At 50.1% G+C, this 20442-nt stretch overlaps 1 protein-coding gene across 12 annotated transcripts in view; it reads right to left on the reverse strand.

The window, feature by feature from the left end:
* The window catches only part of ptprsa (protein tyrosine phosphatase receptor type Sa), a 162580-nt gene that overhangs the window by 126393 nt on the left and 15745 nt on the right, over window positions 1-20442 (reverse strand). For 7 of the 12 annotated variants that reach the window (XM_029146056.3, XM_055508384.1, XM_055508386.1 and 4 more), the window contains exon 2: window positions 7492-7582. The gene's annotated coding sequence lies outside the window, so the exon portion shown is untranslated. Of the gene's footprint in view, window positions 1-133; window positions 584-7491; window positions 7583-20442 lie in introns of those variants that run through there. The other 5 variants (XM_055508390.1, XM_055508391.1, XM_055508389.1 and 2 more) reach the window with 4 other exon arrangements.

Here is a 20442-nt window from a genome sequence, read left to right on the forward strand (position 1 = left end):
CAAAACGGTCCAACGCGACGAGAAGTTGAGCAGCTGATGTTTTTACAGCGGTGAAACGAGCCGTTTTAGACTCGCTCCGCACTTTACGCGAGCGCTCCGCTCGTTTGGATGGAGAAAAGTTCCACGCACTTACTACTTCAACGCGAGGGAAAGTATCCGACTTCACCCCCTGCTCGGTTTACGAGGGACAGCCTTTGAAATCCGTCTTGTTTCGGCGGAGCGGCGGCGTTTCCTCCGGGAAGCCGCTGCTTCGCATCCCCGACGGCGGATCGCCGTTTTCCACCTCCTCCACGCGAACAACAGTCACTTGTTAGCGCACGGAGCGGCCGCGGACCCCCATTATTCCCCGTGCGCTTGTATTCGCACTCCCCACGACCAGACGCTCCAAGCCCGAATCTCATCCGCGGAAGAAAAGGAGAATTCACTATAATAATCCGTGCGCGCCGCCGCCGCCGCCGCGCGCGGATCCTTCAAACGCAGCTTAGTTGTCTTTATTGGCGACGCTCGTTATCTCCGCGTCCCAGGTTCAGATTCCTTTCTTCTGCCCACCTCGCAGTGACTGGGGGCGGGGAGGCAGGAGTCACATACCCCCCCCCCCCCGGCTCCGCTCCCTCCTTCTGTAGCAGGGGGGAAAATACGGAGCCCTGTGTTGCGTTCACTGCCGCCTCCTGAACTTCGCCGCTCGACTTCTCTTGAATAGTAAATTCCACCACGAGGTGCGTTCAAGTGCGTGTGGTTGGAGAGTGAAGCACAACGTGGCCGGTGGTTCGTTGAGTTGGAGGAGCTGTTTATTGCTTGGCAGGATGAGAGTGAAACGCGCAGCTAAGGGGAACTGAATTGTACCGTATTCGACTGGAACGTTTGGTTCTTATGGGAATACTTTACATCGTTTATGAAATACAAGTGGGTGATTTAGGAACAGACTTCTATCATATTAAAACAATAATTGCTTATATTATTGTCTATTCATAGTAATTGGTTAAACAAATATTATTATTATTATTTTAAACTTATACATGTGACATAATTTAGATAAATATAAGGTATAAATGTAACAAAAACAAATAAGAATTGTTTATTTGTTTAGACAATTAAATATAGATGTATTTGACAACTACTTTACACGCTCAGATTAATTAGTGATAATTAGTGTGAAACCTCTTTGTACCGCCTCTAAGAAGCAAACAAAAAAATATTCTGTGACACAATCACAATTTGAAAACATTACTTAGCTTTAATTGTTTAATGAATATTCATTTCCTTTCAGTGCCCACTCTTCCATAAGGTGTCCTGTTTGTCCTTGTTCTTATTTAAATGCAAAAAAATATCTAATTATCATAAATAGCTTCAGTTTATGTAATTATAACAATTATCTTTTAAATCCAACATTCCACACTTAAGTGTTACAAAGAACAAACAATCAACTCTAATAAAAATGTGTCCTGCTTTAGTGATTGCTCATATGTCACAATGAAGGACACCGTTGTTGCCTTTTTAACAACTTTCAGTAAAAGTTTCCACCTTTATGGTTTATGGAGTGACTTAAATGTGACTTTACCCAATCACACGTGCGTTAAGCCGACAGAACAGCTCTGATTGGCTCGCAGGATTTGAATTTGAATAGAGGCAGCCTGTGTCCACATAAGTCAGGCCAGCAGGCAGCACAAAGCTGGCATTACATCTGATCTAAAAGTCATTTTGGATCAAGAAGTTATAAGACAGATAGACCCTAGAACTGAAAAAATTAAATAAAACTCTGTTACAGCTAATAAGCTACAGGTAACAACACTCCTCCACATCACCTCTGAGGCCCATGTTAGAAAATTAAAGCATTAAACTGAATCACTGTGGGGTTTAGCTGGGAGAGAGGGGGGCTGCACTCCATGCAAAGCATTGCATCAAATAAAAGGCCCGTGTTTCCCAGTTTAAAGAACAGCAGTATATTTAGTGTGAACTTTTCATGCTATGCAGGCCGTAACGGATGGGAGCAGGCAGGCGCGTTTGAAAGGACCCATCTCTGCTGTGCGTTGGCAGGCAGCCACCCGGAGCCACAAGCAATCCTCCACTGCCCTCTCTCTGCTCTTTGTTTAAAACCCAGCGTGACGTGTAACACTCCATAAAGAAGTGCGAAGGTGTGCGAGCGATGGTGTAATCAATTTAGCCGGTGAGTGAAACGCACGCGTTTATGTTACGCAGATTTCTCTCTTGGCCTCTTATTCACACTACAGCCCCTTATTTAATCAAGCCGGTAAATCTTAGCAGCAAGCGAGGGCTCTCGCCGCCGTTCCCCTGGTGGCGGGAGCCTTAACATGGTAAATTTCACCCGGGTAGGGAAATGCGCTCAGTGGCCGAGGCTGGTGCTTTGGAAGGATAAAAAGAGCACTTACCGCCTGACGTGTGCAATCCATAACACAATAATGAGACTCCTCCACACTGGGAGCGCTCTCCTCCCCACACCCCGCTCCACTTTTTGGCTTTTCCTCGCAAGCGTTCGCAGACGCCACGTGAAGTGGAGAGAGAGCAGGAGACGCGGCGAGCGCTCGAGGAAAAGCGCCTAATCGCCCCTGAATCGGTGTGAGAGCGCGTCGAGGGCAAAGATGCTCCAAACAGGCGGCGAGCCTTGTCGGAAGGAGTGACCCGCTTCTGTCAGCGCCGCCGCCTCCGAGGGGAGGTGATGCTCGGGTCTAATGGGAAACACTCGCTTCATGCAAGCACGACATATCTGTAATCGCACAGAAGTTTGAAGTTAAATGTGTAGCTGCTTTTTAAGTCTCGTGATTAACGCAGTGCACGCAGCCAGAAGAAGAGAAGGGAAAACGCTCGGCTGCAGAAAACGGATGAATGAAACGGAATAAAAAAGTATGGAGGACGTGGATCTGCCGGAAAAAAACAAGTGCTTTGCATCATTGTTTTTCCATATAAAAGCCTTTAAACACACACACACACACACACACACACACACACACACACACACACACACACACACACACACACACACACACACACACCTTTATATATATATTTATATATATATATATATCATGTGATACATCACAAAGATTTATTCCACCATGAACAAGGTCAAAGTGTTGAGTAAACTAGTTTAGGAGACGTTTGCCGTTAACCTGTCAGGGCCTTTACATTTCAGACTTTAGCTCCACAGCCGATGAAAAGAAAACTCCAGATTCACGCCTTGAACTGTGTAAAAACCAGCACTCATTGTCTCCCCGCTTCCTCCCGTCCGCCTGTGTCACCCGAAGGGGCTGAGGTACAATCACCTCCAATAGCAGCGGGCCATCGCTCACTCTGTCCCTGGAGGTGACAGCCCACTTACTGCCAGCGCGCGCTCCAACAGAGGGCATTTCATCACCCACCGAAAACACAATTAAAAGCACGCGCACGAGTCGGGCGGGTGGCAGCCCCCGAGTGTCACCCCGACATCGCTGTAGTTACCGCCACGCCCCCCCCCCCGCCCTCCTGGATATTTACTCTTCCCATGATTGAGTATTTGTCAGGAAGTTGCGTTGGGAATTTCTAGAGCATGTGCGAACAAGGTGCCGGCAGGAGAAAGTGGACCAGCGCTGGAGGGACGACACACACACACACACACACACACACACACACACACACACACACACACACACACACACACACACACACACACACACACACACACACACCTTCATCACGCAGACTGCCGGCAATTAGAGTGCAATGATGCTCCCCCTTATCTCCCACCAAGAGATGCACATATAGCTTGAGACAGATTAGGAATTCATTACCTTGATACACAAGTGAGCGCCGCGATAGACAGGAGGCGGTGAATGGAGACAGGGAGTGTGGTGGGTGCACTGGGAGGAATGGCAATGAGCTACATGCTGCTGATAGACAATGAAGCTACGGGGCAGAATTGGGAGGCACGCGCCACTCGGCGAAACACACGCGAGTGTTTGCGTTGCATTTTAAATCGGGCGCGGTGGGGTTCAGAGGCACGCGGGCAGCTGCGGTGCTTCATCCACAGCTTGCCTGCACAGGTTTCACTGCAGCCCCGCGCTGACGTTAGCTGCAACACGCACCCCAAAATGTCCTTCTCACTTCAGTGTGAGCAATCCGTCATTGAACGCATCCTGGCACGGCACAGGTTTCACTTAACTGCTGCAACGAAGGCCACGAGTGGAGAGAATATCGCATCAAAGCTCAAACCGAGGCCTTATTTGTTTGTACAATGCAAAGGAATCAATAGAATCATCTCGCAGCGCTGCGCTGTTACCTAACACACTCACTCGCCTCGTTCGCTCCTCTTTAACCGGCTCGCTCCCGAGGCGGCTCTCTCTCTCTCTGTGAGTGTTATCCCTCCAGCTCTGTTGAACCCGGCTGACATTTGGATGCAGGTGAAAGAGCGCATCTAAATAAACCAAAGACTTTCAGAGCGAGCGGAGAGAAGGCAGGGAGACGAAGACGCGGGTCGGGAGGGAGCGCTCGCTATCACGGAAGCACGAATCCCGTTACGCGTCCTCCACGTTGGCACGTGCAGTTCAGCGGGTTCTGTTCTACTGGTGTGGGGTTGCACCAGTTCGCCCTGTGCTGGCTGGGCCGGGGGACGTGTAACGCGGCGTGACACAAATCCATGTTTGAGCTGATTAAGCTGAACCCACAGTGTGTGAGCGAAGTGGCATGTCTCATACGAGTGTGTGTGTGTGTGTGTGTGTGTGCGTGCGTGCGTGTGTGTTCGTTCTCGGGTCACTGTGCACATGCTTCTGTTTGACATAAGTGCGCCTTTCAGCGAGTGCTTGTGCGCGTGGAGTGAGTGCACGGTGCGTTTCCTCCGTGTGTAGAGGAGGACTGGGCCCGGTCCGGAGAGGCCGGTAGTGATGAGTGATGCCAGAGGTGCTTTTCCACCAGCCTCCCTCCCTCCCTCCCTCACTAATGGCCTCCTCGGTGGGTTGCGTCTCCCGGCGCCGGGTCTTCCTCATTCGGTAGCAGCGGGGGGTGTGTGGTGACAGCGGGGTGGAGGATGCGGGAGCAGCAGCGCTCTGTTTACAAGCGGGGTCGGGAGGTCAGAGCGCCACGGTGCCAGGGAGCAAACACAGATCACTTAAAGACAGTGAGGCAGCGAGCAGGTAAGCGCTTCACAGATGTCGAGCGGACGGATCGGGGCAGATTCACCATGAAGAGTGATGGAGTGTGTGCGAGAGAGAAGGATGGATGACACCACATACTGTAGTTTGGTGAAGCCCCTGAAAATAGACAGTGTCCACAGATAATTTCCACACTGGGCTCCCTCTCCTCTCTTTTGCTCTGGGGCCCAGGACAGTTGAAGGGAGTCAGTAGAAAGGAAATTAAAGGCAACCATCCTTACAGTTTTGCTCTTGTCCGCTTGACTGCCTGCATGCCTGGTTGCCTGCCTATGTTCCCTGGGCAATGTTTATGCTGTGCCCTGCGCAGGACAGAATAGATTCGCCCACACAGCACTGTGCTCTCAACCAGAACCTAAGTAGGTCTGGCAAGCCCGAGCCACAGTTCCATTCACGCTCACTCCTCTGGATTAGGTCCTAGGGCCTCGGGCAACGCAGCAATGACTGCATTAATAGACCTAAGATAGCATCTCTCCACCCCACCCGAAAAAAAATATTATATACATATACACACGCGCAGGACTTTTATATTAGAACACATCAGCAGGTTGTTTGTCTTCATCCATCAGCTTTCCCAAAGTTGGCCAAGATAGTTTTATACAGTAAACTACAGCACAAACCGAAGTGAGGAAATGGATGAGGACGGTGATGTATTGCTGGTTGAGATGCACCAAAGATGCAAATCACCAAGAGGAGACCTTCAACACGCAGCAGCAGCATCCCAACAGGTGTAATAAGAAAAACACCTCTCATTTCCAAATAGCATGAAATCACTTGCTTTGCTATAATCCAATCCATTACCGCCCAACTTGAGGTCAGTTTACGTTCCTTAAAAATGCCACTACAAATAAGTGGAGTGCACATAATTGAATTATGGTAATTGTCTGGTGTGCGTTCTAATCACTCTGTGATGTACAGTACATTAGCGCTGGTGCTTGTACAGGAGGTACCGGCCCGTCAGACTCCCGCCCGGTGCCAGGCTACAGCTAACGCCGCGCCGCAAGGACACGGCAGCTGTGCAGATTAGCAGGGCTTTGTTTAATTGTGCCGGAACATCCTAGGAGCCACTCAAGAGATACGGCTCTGCCGCCTTTTCCTCAGAAATGGCCTTTAAAGCTCAGCCAACAGTTGCTGCCTGTGCTCATTCAGGTGCAAAGGCCTTTGGGGATTTGCCCAAGTCAGGTGCATTCAGAGAAGTGCCTCCTTCATGCTGCGAGGAGGCAGCTGAGTCAGCAACACAACTGATGCACTGCCCAACAGGTAAACGTGGAACTCGAAGGGAGCTTGAGATGTAAAAAAAAAAAAAAAAAGAGAGGGAGTTCACAGCAAAATGAAAACATGAAAATAAAGAGGCCGTCTGATTTTGGGGCCATTCATCTACTGCGTTAGGGTGAACGCATCCGTCATCCAGATCATTATCACTGCACTATTACAAGGCTCACGCCAAATGTGTTTCTGCAGGCGATGCTCATGAAATAAGAATGTGAGGCATCGGTTTGGTTTTAATGGGCTGCGTTGGTGCAGCGCTGGAACAAATGCATTGCCTTCATTCATTTATGTGCAGTTCCTTCACTTCCTCTGTGCGATGCTTGCGTTTATTTGTTAGAACAGGTCCTAGCGTTTCTTCTCAATGCGTCATCTATGAAGCAAAGAGTGTAAAAATCAGACGACTACAGCTGATTATATTGAGCGGCAGATATCTACAGATGATGACCAGCGTTGGTTCCAGCGCTCAGACCCTTTTCGCTGAGCTCAGTTTAAGCCCATTTACGCGCCGCGTACAGTGAGCAGCTGTTTACACGTTGCGTAAAACCCACTGGTGGACTCGCGGCTGGTCTTCCCTCCGTGCACCCAGTCTGCAGCTTGTTGAGCCCGTGGTGGGCGGTCCAGATGCGCCATCGTGCCTCTCCACGACTTCTGCTGTCAAGTGCAGCGCGGCGCCGAGGCCCCGCTGCGACTGAGGCCCAATATGCCAAACACATCTGCTGTGATGCCGGTGGCGCCCGCCGCCGCCGCCGCCGAGGCGTCCGCGCGCGGCCCGCTCCCATCGGCGGCAGCTGCTCCGGCGCCCTTTCGCTCGAGCTCATCTCCAGTTTGCGCATGCCTTCCTCTCCGCCAGCAGCACTAACAATCAGGTGATGATATGGAAACGAGGACGGGGAGTGTGCGCGCCGCGCATGTAATTGCAGTTGAGTCGACTGCTGTACTGTAGACGTTTTGCATATAATTAACTCCAGCTCTGGAGCAGAGGGTTTGTGTTTTCTGCACGTGCTGCGGCTGAAACGAAAACCCATACTGTCGCTGTCACAACGTAAATCGTGGGGCTCCATGCGGGAAAATGGAAGGACTGACTCACCGCTTGGTTGTTTTCAAAAGCTCTTTAGCTTCATATCTTCAGCTGCTCCAGTGGCTTCTTCTTCTTCTTCTTCTTCCTCGTTCACTCGCACCTTTAAAGTAGTCGGGGGAAAACGGGGGAAGAGTGAGGAAAAAAGTGGGGAAAATGAAAGAGAACCATTAATGAAAGGGACTAGTAAATGAACTGCCTCCTCAAGTGGTAGGTGGGGGAATTCGGCAAACGCTGAGATGAGTTTCTCTCCCTCTCTCTTTGCCCTTTGTGACCACGGGATGACAGTTCTCGGGCGAAGTGGAGGCTTGCCACTGATTGCCTGAGAGCAGCGGACTGCAAATCTGCATGAAATTCCTCCTGGAGTTTTTTGATCATTTTCTCCTTCAAATCTCTAATGAGTGTGAGTCCGCGTGTGGGCGTGTGCACGAGCGCGGTCAAGAGTGAGTGAGAATCCACCCATGTGCTGTGTGTGGGAACCTGCAGGTTATTGGATCCATGGCTGGGATGTATTCTCCTCATATGTGCCTGGACATGAGCGCGTGGGAGCTTCTACACATCTGCAGCCTCTTCCCAATATTAATCCAACACCCAGAGTCGGGTTGGAAGCTGTGGACGCTCATGGGTGTAGTTTGCAGTGGAGCAGCTGAGGCAGGTTATGAGTGAAGGGTCAGAGGAGCTCATCGTTACCCTGCATCTGAAGCCTCAGCCAGTGCAACGGAATGAATACCTTTGCTGGAACGCGCGACAGGAGCGCGATCGATTAACGCGGACACTGAGGCTTCTGCATAACAGCTGCACAACACGGCTCGCTATCAAATTAGCATCTTTTAAAGATCTTTTAACGAGCTTATGTTGACAGACGGGAGCTGAAAATGCAATTTCTATGCTTCTTCTGCGTGCAAAATCAAATTACTGTGTTGGGAACGAGCGGGGAGACACACGGTGTCTGAAAGTTGCCCCAGAAATTCATTTCCAGACAAGAACGCGGGAACACAAAGTCCAGGATCAGATATTTTCCACGAGGCTCGGCACGTTTGATCATAATCCCAACCGCTATTATCCTTATCGGTAGCTCTGACACTGCTTACATACACGTGCACGGATGCATGTGTGAGCGAGAGAGAGAGAGAGGGACGAGAAGTGAGGCCAATTCTACAACAGCACCTCCTCCCACACGCCTGCCTGCCAAGACGAGCGCGGGGGAATTTGTTTAATGTACAGCATTTATTCACTGCACACACGCTGTTGCGCTGCCGCTTCCTCCGTCGCATGAGACACTCCCTCGACCGGGCGAGCGGCCATTAATCAGCCGGAATGAAGGGTTAGCCGCACAGCACGGAGGCCCGGGCGGATTCAGGCCCAACACGTATGACGGCCGACGCCTCACCCGCGGCCCCAACGGCAGCAAACAGGTGAGAGCGCGGCAGCAGCGCGGCGCCGGGAGCGCGGCCGGACGCGGGAGGCGTCGCGCCCCGTCCGCTCATGTGGAACGCGGCTCGGCTTCGTCTTCTCGTGACCCTGCAACATGTTGCCATTGGGTTTAGTCACCGTGCGGAGACAGATGGCCAAGCATCATGGTGCACGGCAAATTGGGAAACGAAAACATGGCCGCTCACAAACGGGCGCGTGGGACAATGGGGAGTTTATTCAGAGTAGATGCACAGGCAGCTGCAACAGAGAAGTGAAAGGAAAACACACTGCTGACCTATTCTGTGCAAATGTCAGCAGGTCTGATTCTTGGGGAAAAAAGCACATTGACTGAATGTCAACACACTTTTTACCTCGGTGCGACAAAAGTAAAAAGTGTTGCACTCTTTGATTTAAGAAGAATAAACGTTGCCATGGTTAACGTCTTTCTGTCGTGTCTTCAACCACCCTCATTGACCCAGCGCCTCCCTCTCCACTGCTCCTCAGCTATAACGTTAGTGATATGGCTTCAAGCAATTACCAACCAGACTTTCACCACAGACTGAGAAGAATGGAACCGAGAGGATGAGGATGAGAGGAGGGAAGGAAGTGGAAATGGGTGTGAAAGAGAAGCAGGAGGTGTGAACAGAAAAGAGGAGAGAAATGTGAAGTCAAGTTAATCAATAGAAGAGGATGTGCGGAGGGAGGAAAAACCAGCGGAGACGTGGGAGTGCGGGGGACGGTGGGAGACGACGAGTTCAGACAGTGACAGCGGAGCAGCAGATAAGTCAGGAGGAGAGAGGAGGAGTCAAGAAGAGACAGGTTGAGTGAGAGGAGAGCAGCGGGGAGACGACAGGGGAACACAGGCCGGGGGAGAGGACGGAAGCGTGGCCGCGAGGGAGGAGGGAGGAAAAGGGAGGCGAATGAAGGGAGGAGAGGAGCGAGTGGTGGTGGTGACGGTCGGGAGAGAGAGAGAGAGAGAGAGCAAACACAAGAGAGAGAGAGAGAGAGCAAACACGAGAGAGAGAGAGAAAGAGAAAGAGAGGGAGAGAGAGAGAGCAAACACGAGAGAGAGAGAGAAAGAGAAAGAGAGGGAGAGAGAGAGAGCAAACACGAGAGAGAGCGAGAGAGAGAGAGAGAGAGAGAGAGAGGGAAATGAAGAACGCTAGTTGGGGGAAACGTGACCAAGGCCCTGCGTCCTGTCCTTGGCCGACTTTCCTCCACTAATTTTCCATGAAACTGATACGGACACGCCACCAACCAATCATTTCACCCTTCCAATAAAAAAAAAAACGCAGTTTGTCAAAACATGGGGGTGAAGTTCTACTATTACAAAGCTGCTCCCGTGGCGCCGCTTCCCTTTGTCAACGCTCATTATCATCCAGTCACGCTGCAGTTTGCTCAGCTGATAACACAAAGGCCTGAACCTGCATTCGTCTCCCTCATGACCTCACACTCCTCCACACACGTAAAGTGTATTACAGCACTTTACCTCTTCGAGTGTTTTCCTGTGCCTGTCAAACAGGTGGTGCTGCAGTAAATGCAGGCAGTCGGTGCTATTCATACTATAGATGGGATTCTTTTAGTGAATGCCGGCACCTGCGTGCGCTCCTCTGTCCTTGACCATCATTCACTGCTCGAGAGCGTCTGCGCTCGCTGAAATTAGCAAAGACTCGCTCTCAGAGTAAACTCGCCGTCTAGCCTCATTATTCCTGGCGGCCACTGACTAATCCTGCACCTTTGTGCGCTGTCAGAGAACCTCCGAGTGACACCGGCGGCGCCATTTAAAGATGAACCTCCGGCATCCGGCCACTCCGCCTGAAGTTTCATCAGTGGGGCCTGTTCGCTGCAGATAAGTGTGCAACGGCATCCATTACACTAACCAGCGCTCAGCACAGCCCCACTCACAACACCACCACGCAAATACAGTCAGAGCCTATAGGGAGACCAGACCGCTGTACACACACACCATGCAGTGGTTGGAGCCGCTGTCCACCCGCCACCTTCACACATCCACACGCTCCCCCGCTTAGTAAATCAGCTCACCTGACAGCGCGCTGGTCGATTTTAATATTAATGCCTCCATAAATAATGTTATTGTAGTCTTCGCCGTAATGGTTCATGATATGACGGGAATGATGGAGCGAAGGTGCACAGATAGACCACATCCACCGCGACGCCCTTCCATAGGGTTGGAAAGGAGCCGAGGTGTGTGTGTGTGTGTGTGTGTGTGTGTGTGTGTGTGTGTGTGTGTGTGTGTGTGTGTGTGTGTGTGTGTGTGTGTGTGTGTGTGTGTGGTGGATTGGTGGGGGGTTAGAACGAAAGGCCGTTCAGTCTGGACAGCCTGGATTAATTATTATAAATCATCTCCCGGCCGCATGTTTACGGCCGCTACTAAAACTGTTCGATCTCCATGCGCGCAGCGCGACGTCTGCACGGTGTGTGTTTGTGTGGCCATGACAGGAGAGGTCCAGCGTTGACTAGCAGAATGCCGCTGCTGCTGGGAGACAATGGCCCATATTTCATACTGACAGGAGACACATCACGGCAACGTCTTTATGTGGCGGCTGCAAATCTCTAGATTAGCTGGAAGGAGAGCAGTCACTGCCAACAGGAGGGAAAGTCAGCTTGTTAACCTGACCTCACGGCCCAAACGGGGGCATCGCCTGTTTATTTAGAGGCGCAAAAGCCCCCGATCGCATTAACAGAACAGTTGCAATATGACATTTTGTGTTGCGCTATGCAGGGATGTGATTCACAGGCAACGCAGGCTGAATGTGCATCGACCTGCTGCGCATTCACATTCGTTAGTGTACGCTATTAACACAGCTTCATGTTCACCAGCTGGTAAGGGACAGTTTTATTCATACGCATGCAGCAACATACACACACACACACACACACACACACACACACACACACACACACACACACACACACACACACACACACACACACACACACACACACACACACACACACAAAATGCAAATTCAAACTGCTGATGTTATGGTCACCAGTCACAAGTCCCAGACCCAGCGTTGGTATAATTTTTGCCCTGAGCAGAAGCACGTTCAAAATTCATGCCTTAAGGGGGCAGCGATATTAACAAAGCATCCAAAATCCAGCACAGGCCAATAATGCGATAATCATAACATTCTAATTCCCATCTCCCACGTCTACATGCTTTATGCAGGGTTGAGAAATCGGAGGAAAAAAAGATCAACAAACATCGCTGTGATCCCCTCGCGGGCAACAGCTGCAAATAATTAAATAAATGACTAAATCACCACAGCAGAATATTAATCAGCTCTTATGCACATCTGTGAGGGAGGAGGCGGCTGATGCTCTGCATGGAGGACAGGACGTATGAACACACACGCACACACACACACACACACACACACACTGTGATGGTGCGACGCACAAACACAACCTCCAGCAGCCCTGGACCAGGGGTTCACAAAGCCTGGATCATCCGCATTAATCCACGCTCATTAAGGGCTGCGTGATAGCATGTCACCAGCAGCAGCCCCCCCCCCCACACGCACGCACGCACGCACGCACGCACCAATGAGTGGCAGCCTCACCGGCCGTTTTCATGAACGCCTGCACGCGCGTTTGCTGCCGCCGCGCGTGCAGGAGGACGCCTGCCGCACCTGTCAGCGCTGATCAGGCCGGCTTTAATTGAGCGCGACAGAGCTTTTATTGCACGGCGGCGAGGGCGCCGAGCGTTTGACCGGGGAAGCGCAGCACCGCGCTCTTCAGAGGAGAGGGCCTTTAAACACGAGAGTAATTCAAGAGGACACAAGCTGTGCGGCGACAGAGCCGCAAAATCACTTTGCTCTGGTGAAAATGTAGACGAATTCAGAGTTTTAGCTAAACTTCAAATCAATTATTCAGCCGCTGCCGTTGTTCCTCGCTTCGGCGGCGAAACTGCACGGCACTCAGCGGCGGGACTGGAACACAGAGAGGCCGTTCACCCGCAGCCCGAGACGCTGAGAAGGTCACTGCTGAGTGGAGTCTACCTACAAACCCCTTGGGCTGAACAAAAAATGCCACACGGATACTTCCTCTCAGCTCCTGCCTCCGAAATAACTCTCCCTCCGTGGGCTTCTTAAATAAATTACAGATACGCTATCCTCCCAAGATGTGATCTCTGTTCTCCAGCGCAAATTAAAAATTTAAGCCCATTTAGTTTGGTGCCCTGTGTAACTTGAAGCAGTGCGGTTGCAAGGGGTGATATCCAGCCGGAGTCGTGTCACAGCGGTACTTAGCGGTGATGCTTGTTGCTCTGGGGCCGGCATCCGACAGGAAGCGGGGTGGCCGTGATGCTGCAGCGAATGCAGTGGAAGGAAAAGGTCGCCGGCTTGATCTCACAGCACTGCACTTAGTTCCCGCCGCCGCGTCGTGTCCACGTCGCGCACTAAAGCAGCCAGGTTACGCTCAGCTGATCTCCAGACGCTGTAAACCTGCTAACTGGAATCAGGTGTAAGACACGTGCTTTTCTGTGCCAGGTGCAGCGTCTGCATAAGTAGAGAGCACGGTCGTGACAAGAGGCTGCGAATGGGCATTCAGTGAAATGCATTGAGTGGCTGCGTGAAAACAGAGATCGTTACAGGACGGAAGGCTCTTCTAAATCAGCTCAAGCTAAAATCGGGTTAAAGGCGCAACAACATACAGTAAGTGCTAGAAAAGAAGAGCTTTTCCTGCATTTTGTTGTATTAGACAATCTGCTCTGTCGAAAAGACATTTATTGGGTCTCTCTGACTTTTTCTCTGATTACACTGTCATCCTGCTCCGACGCACAGCATAAAAACGAGGAAGGACCTGATGATGAAGTGTTTTCAGACACGATGCAGGTCAACTGAAACGGTTCTGCAGAAACCACTCGAGTGAGTTCAAACGCGTTCCCTGACTGTCGCCATGATTTGATGTCTCTGATTGACCTGGTTGTTCCAGCCCTCCAGTGAAACGAAGAAGAGACTTTAACTCAATGAGCCTAAATAACCACAGTGACACAAGTCAATTAATAAAGTGAAAAACAAATGAAAAATATGAACTAAACAAATCATTTGTCGCTCTGAAGACAAATGCAGAATGCCAGGAGAAACAGGATTACCAGCGGTCCCTAATGCTGGATTATTAACAAATAAATAGACTATTAACTACCCCAGAGGGCTTCCTGAGAGGCGTGCACATCAGCTAAGCACATCCTATTTATTTAGAGATGGGTTAAGACCAAAAAGCTAATTAGGTGGGAAGTCTTGACAAAAACATTACCCAGAAAAACAGAAGACACTCTGTGAAGTAAATGTCCCCTGATCATTAAGCAGCAGAGGCCTAAATAAATGTGTTTGTGCACGTGTGGCGTTGTGTCTGGAGGGTTTTGGTGGTGGTGGTGGTTGTGGTGGTGGTGGTGGTGGGGGCGTTTAATAGACCCAACCTCACTGTGAACCCACAGGGAGAGTTCCTTTGGTCATTCGACCTTCATTAACATCTTCTATTCATTGCTCCACCACTGGTGATAAATCAAGGAATGGTTTCCTATTGTACCTTCCAGTGGTGTGTAGTAAAGCACTCTCCCCTACCTGACTTTCATTAGCTTTTGTCTCCTTGGACAATGCCCAGAGCCTCAGTCCAACACAGGTTTTAGGAGTTTGTCTCAAGGGGAGAAATTAAATCAAGCGCTAACATCCACAGAGGAAGTGCACTCCTTTGTAAAGTTTACTTCAAAAAGTTGAGCGTAAGGTGGGGCGTTTGATACAGGGCAGCACCTGCAGCCGACGAGTAAAGACCTGAGGTAAAGGAAATGAGGCAGGAGTCTCAGCAGAGAGGAACGGGCTCCCTCCATAGAAGCACTGGCGGATTAACCCAATCAAAAGATTAATCAGACTTGAAACACCGGAGGCTGTGCCGGTGGCCTCTCTATCCGGCGGCGGCAGCATTGGGATAGGGAGCGGGCGGTGGCATTCCCACAACCTCTCCCTCTCCAGAGTTTTCCGCTTGCCAAAAGACCTCTGAGGCAGCGGGGGAATTAAAGGCTTTTTTAGATCTGGGCCCCTCCTGCAGACGTGTCCTTATCATTCAGACGAGAGCCCGAGGAGGCTTATATGTGAGCTCCACTGGTGGCACGCTGCACCAGGCCAGGGTGAGACTGAGGAGGTAGAGTCAAGATCATCCTGTATGCTATAAAAATACACAGCTAACACAATAATGGTGTCAACGCCATCGATAACGCACGCCATGCATTTCACACCCGACAATTACAGTCATTTCAGCAATCGGGGGACGGAGTTCAACCAGCAGATATGGGCCCGCGACGTCTTCCTCGCAAGTTCCATCTTGAGAGGCAGCACTCAGCTGTGAACTTTACCCCTTCAGCACCACCGGCATCACAGTATCAGCCTCGATTAAAGTGCAATCTTCCCTCCTTGCAGCGGTTTAAAGAGCAGTTGAGCCGATTGCCCTCAAAACTGGCAGAAATTAGCTCCCGCTGAACATGTTTGCCTAACCCTGTAATAAAGGATCAAGTCTGAGGGAGCCAGGCCTTTTTATATTTTTAAGTCGGTGATCACGTGTTCATGTGCAGCCCTTGAAAATTTGGCAGACAGAAAAAAGGTATTTGCGGTAATTCTGCCTTGAATGAATAAATAAAGCCCAGCGAGGACTTATGGGTCTCCATCCGTCCGCTTTAAATGATGCTGCTACCAGTCCAACTAATCTGAGCACCTGCATGGAGGCTGAGGCCCCGGAGGAGAAAAAGCAAGAGAGACCTGCAGTGTAGACGGGGGAGCAGCATTGATCGCAGCTCTCTGGTAGCCAGGCCATCGATTGCAGTGCACAGCTGTGATACTTGGCACACCTTGCTGACTCCAACCACAAGCTCAGATCTTCAGCCGTGGGGGGGGGGGGGGGGGGGGGGGGGGCATCTTCCTCCTTACTGTCAGTTGACCCAAAGAAGCAGAAAACACTGTTCTGTGTGTAACTGGGTCTAACTTGTCTCGAGCAGTAATCATTATGGACGCGGATGCTGGGAAGGGACGGTGCCAGAGGTACAGGTGCACAGCCACGAGAAGCCGCGGGGAATAAGGACCCCCCCTCAAATAAAGTGGAGCGAACAAGGAGCCTGTTTTTGATGGTTTCTATTCCCTGGAGTTTTATCGATCCTGGAATCTCATCAAGGCTTCTTTCGGAGGGTTAAGTAAAACACAGACATCAAAGCTGCACTTGTTTTCCGTTGCACCGCTCCGCCCCACGTGCCCTTCCTACACGCACTGTTCTATTTAAAGATCTGTATCTCCCAACATTCAATAGGAGCACACTTAAAAGTGCATACATAAGAGGGGAAGGAGACTGAAAACCACTTAAAACAAGTAGCGGCAGGATGCAGCTAATAGCCTGATCAGGTAATGTTTCATCTTCACCACATTATCTCCAAATTGACTATCGGCTCTTCAAATGATGAAAAAGCGGCGGCTGCCGGGTCCAAAGGGAGCTGCTCTCCTGCTATTTGTGCGTCCCGGCCACTCTTAGTTGGTATTCCGCTCCTGCTGCCGGTGTCCCTTTCGTGGCTCCTCAATCCCTGCCAAAACAAGCCATGATATATAGAAGGCTGATGCGCAGACATGGATGTGTGCTGAAAAATTACAGTTTCACTGTATGTTCCGAGGCTTGTCTGTCAATGCACGGCCAGTCTTGCTATTGATGCTGACAAATTCCAGGATGCGGCTGATAAGGGCTTGACAAATGGGCCCCGCTTTCCCTCCTCCAACAACCAATACATCTCCCTATGTCCCACTGTCGCCCACCTCTATTAGATTCTATTATGTGATACGGTATCACACCTTGGCTGAGTACAACCAGGAAGTGCTGGGGAGAACAGAAAGGCATTGTGGGTATGATATGATAATAGTGCTGTAGCCAGGTGCATTGCATTGAGAGCTCAGGAGCTAAAAGGGAACAGACGTCTTTATTCGATTGCTACAAAGAGACAAGAGACACGGCGGTTTTGTCCAAGATGCATTTTCGGCTATTTATTATTGTAAGACAGACGTTCCCCGTGCGTGTTCATCTACACAGAATAACTTAACACCTGCGAGAGGCTTCTCAGTTAACAGCACTTCTTCTAGGAGGACTCTCATGCTTGTACGTTTGGAGCAGACGTAGATTCCTGCACATGCACAGTTGATGGTGCTCTTCAGCTGAAAGCCATCATCACACCAGGGTGGTTTTCTTTACAAGCCATCATCACAGTGGAGTAATGTAAGCACACGTTTGCATGGAGAGAGATTAAGTGCATACTGCGTGTGCAAACAATTAATGTCGCAATCAGGTGGGCAGCTGCGAGGCTGAGGTGAGCAGTGAGGAGCTGGTTCGCTTCTATAGATCAGATACAAAAACAGCACTTCTTCACACTGATTCAATGCAGCAGAGGTCACGCTTAGGAAAACGCCACTCACATTAAAGTTATGGGGAGTCAGTTCACTAGCGGCGTGAGCTTTATCTCCCCACAAATACAATCCTGATGGTTTATTGAATTGAATTAATTTTTTATGCACTAGCACATTTTCAAATCAAACAGAAGTATTAAAAATGATGTGGCAAATCGTGAGAAATTGACCTTTTCTGATAAAAAAAAAAAATGGTGTCCTTTTTCATATGGAACTGATAAAACGTGCATGCAGCTATAATCAGCCACTAAGACGTGCACATGTATTCACGGCTCTCGCGTGACCTTTCGGTAGCTGCAGACTCGTGGCCCAAGGGCGCGGCGGCTTTAGAAAGGCGCATGCTAATGTTAGGTGCGGTTTGTGCCCCTCGGTGCTGTTTATGATGAGAGTTCATCTCCTCCGCGTCCCGCTCGTCTCTCTGTCTGAGAGCGAGTCCAGGAATAGTCGTCGTCACCGCGCACACAGCAGGGCCCCTTTCACACACACCACGTCCAACATGGCCGCCGACACGCGTGCCAACGCGCGCCGAGCTACTGAGTGCGTGTCTGTGTGCGCCAGTGGTTTGGTTAAACACACGCATTGTTGTCGACAACAAATTGAGGGGAATATCAGCGGAGAAAACGGCCCCCAGCTTCTCTCTGACATTATCTCGTACCTTAAGGAGGTTTCACATTCAAAGGAAACAGATTGTCCCCTTGAGTTCCTGTCTGGCCGAGGTATCCAGATATTTCAGTGGACGGGAGCTGTCCTACTTAAGCTGAGTGGCTTCTAGATGTGAACGTCCGTCTCCATATGTCACATCTACGAATGGATGCAACGATGCTGGAGAGGCACACGGTCAATTAGGACACATCCTCTGTGTGTCTCATTGACATTTGTCCTGCAAGTTCCCAATTTCAGCGATGCAACATGAACTGGGATAAACTGTGCACGAAACTCAAACGGGAAAACATTCAACGCCGTCACTGGAACCGAATGCACCGTTACACGAAAGCAGGAGAAAACTGATCTGAGGTGGAGGGAAGCAGCAACATGTAAGAGGATTACTCCATTATTATCTACCCCCGGGGGCTGTTACCCAGAGCGGAGGGACATGGTTAAAAGGGCAAGACCTTGATCCCCCCCCGACACAGTCACATAATTTGAGCCAGGCAGATTCGCTACATGATATACTACACCGCTCTGCACAGGGCAAAGACGCGTTTTTAGCCCCAGCTCGGGTGCAGCGTCCTGGGGTGTGACCTTGCTCCGCTGCCCACTCTTCCTCTAACCTTCCTCCAGAGACTGCAGATGGATGGATCTGATATCTGGTTGGGTTTGATCCCAAAACGGACGGCTTAAAAAATATTTGTGGCTAAAATAGTAGTAATTCATATGATGTGAGACACAGGTGTCATATATTAGCATAGGCTAGGAGAGGTGACGTGCTGAATGAGATATGTAGTTTTGACACCTAATACTGTTAATACACTGTAGTATTCATATAGCGTCATGGTTTGAGATTTACCACGATTCCCACTTTCCTGAAAGAAAATAAAACAAGTCAGTTTGTTAATGTTTGAGTATAAAAACGCCAGATCATGATTCATTATGTTGTATTGAGTAAAAACATCCCTGTGTCTATACTGCATCCTTGAGTACAGTGAAGTGGATAAAAGGCTCATGGCCAATGAATATTAAACATTTAATGATTCTGGGGATCACTAATATTCCAATTTAGTTTGAAACAGTAATGACAACATTACTGTCTGTTCACGTCTCACTGTGATTGTCAGACTTCCTCCCTTATGTTTTCTATTAAACAATTTCTCAAAAATCCACAAACGCAGCTGATTTAACAAGGTGAATACTGGTGGTTGTAATTCACTGGGGAACTCTCAATGACTTCCCCTCAATTATAACAAGATTACGCACACACACACACGCACAGACACACAAAGGAAGCCAGACAAGCGCGCTGCTGCTGGGAGACTTGAGTTACGCCTGCGTGGGCGATCGAGCCACGGTTCTCACTTTGGTTTAAACAAAGACATCAAGAGTGTTGGTGTCTGCGTGTCAGGAGTGACGCGATAATTACTGTCATTCAAGGAGAAGGCTCGCAGAACACGCAGGAATTAATGTGTGCGTGAGCTAGTGACTGTGTCTTTGTGGGATAAACTTACACCAGCTGTCTGAGGCGTCATCTTTGCTGTGGCTCCAGCTGTGTTTGCGTGGTTGTGGTGGTTGTGCGTCGCAGCCAGCATGTGTGTCCTCCTATACGGCGCCTGCGGATGTCTCTCTCAGGCAGTGTGCTAATTTTTTTCCATCTTGATATATTTAAAGATCACAGATTGACTGGCTGAAGGACGTTTAGAGAGGACATGTCGCTGACGGGGGACGGATTCTCTTTGTGGGAGTCGCTGCCGCTCAATCCATCGTGACAAAACTCCTTACGTGTGAAAAAATAATCCTGCAGGTTTTAGAAGTTTTAGACGACGGAGGCACGTCAGCGTCAATAGAAAAGCTGAGAGTAGCAGAGAATTGGGCCGAGAGACGGGACCGCAGCAGGTGAACGTTGTCCAGCTCCACGCGCGAGTGACTTCAGGCTCTCAACAGCACAGGAAAACACGGGAACGCGGGCACGTTTGGGAGCAAAGTGTTGAGGAAAATGGAATTTCCTCTCCCCGCGTACGAGGTGACCAACCTCTGCCCTCGGGGCGCCTCTCTCCTCCTATTTACCCATCAGTACAAGCCGACAGACGGCTCACACGCAGACACGCAGAGGAATTTGCAATTTCGCTCCGAAGCAGCCCTCGTAACACACACTCAGGCTCTCAGTGTCCAACAGTCAATATTTTCTGAAGGATGGTCTCCCTCGAGAACTCGCAGGCAATCTGACGGGGGCCCCCGCGATGAACATGGGCCGTGATTGCATTCGACCGTAGCCCGTACAAAGATGTCGTACATCAAATGCCAACAGATAAAACGCCGTCCGCGAGGAGTTAATCGGGAGAGTAACTCTCACAGCGGCGCCGCAATTTTTCTTAATATCAGGAAAAGACAGGATGCTGTAATAATAAAGGCCCCTGCATGAATAAATAAAGACCCGGCTGCACCGGTG

The sequence above is a fragment of the Betta splendens genome, chromosome 4, assembly GCF_900634795.4.
Source record: "Betta splendens chromosome 4, fBetSpl5.4, whole genome shotgun sequence".
In the NCBI taxonomy this organism is placed as follows: Eukaryota; Metazoa; Chordata; class Actinopteri; order Anabantiformes; family Osphronemidae; genus Betta; species Betta splendens.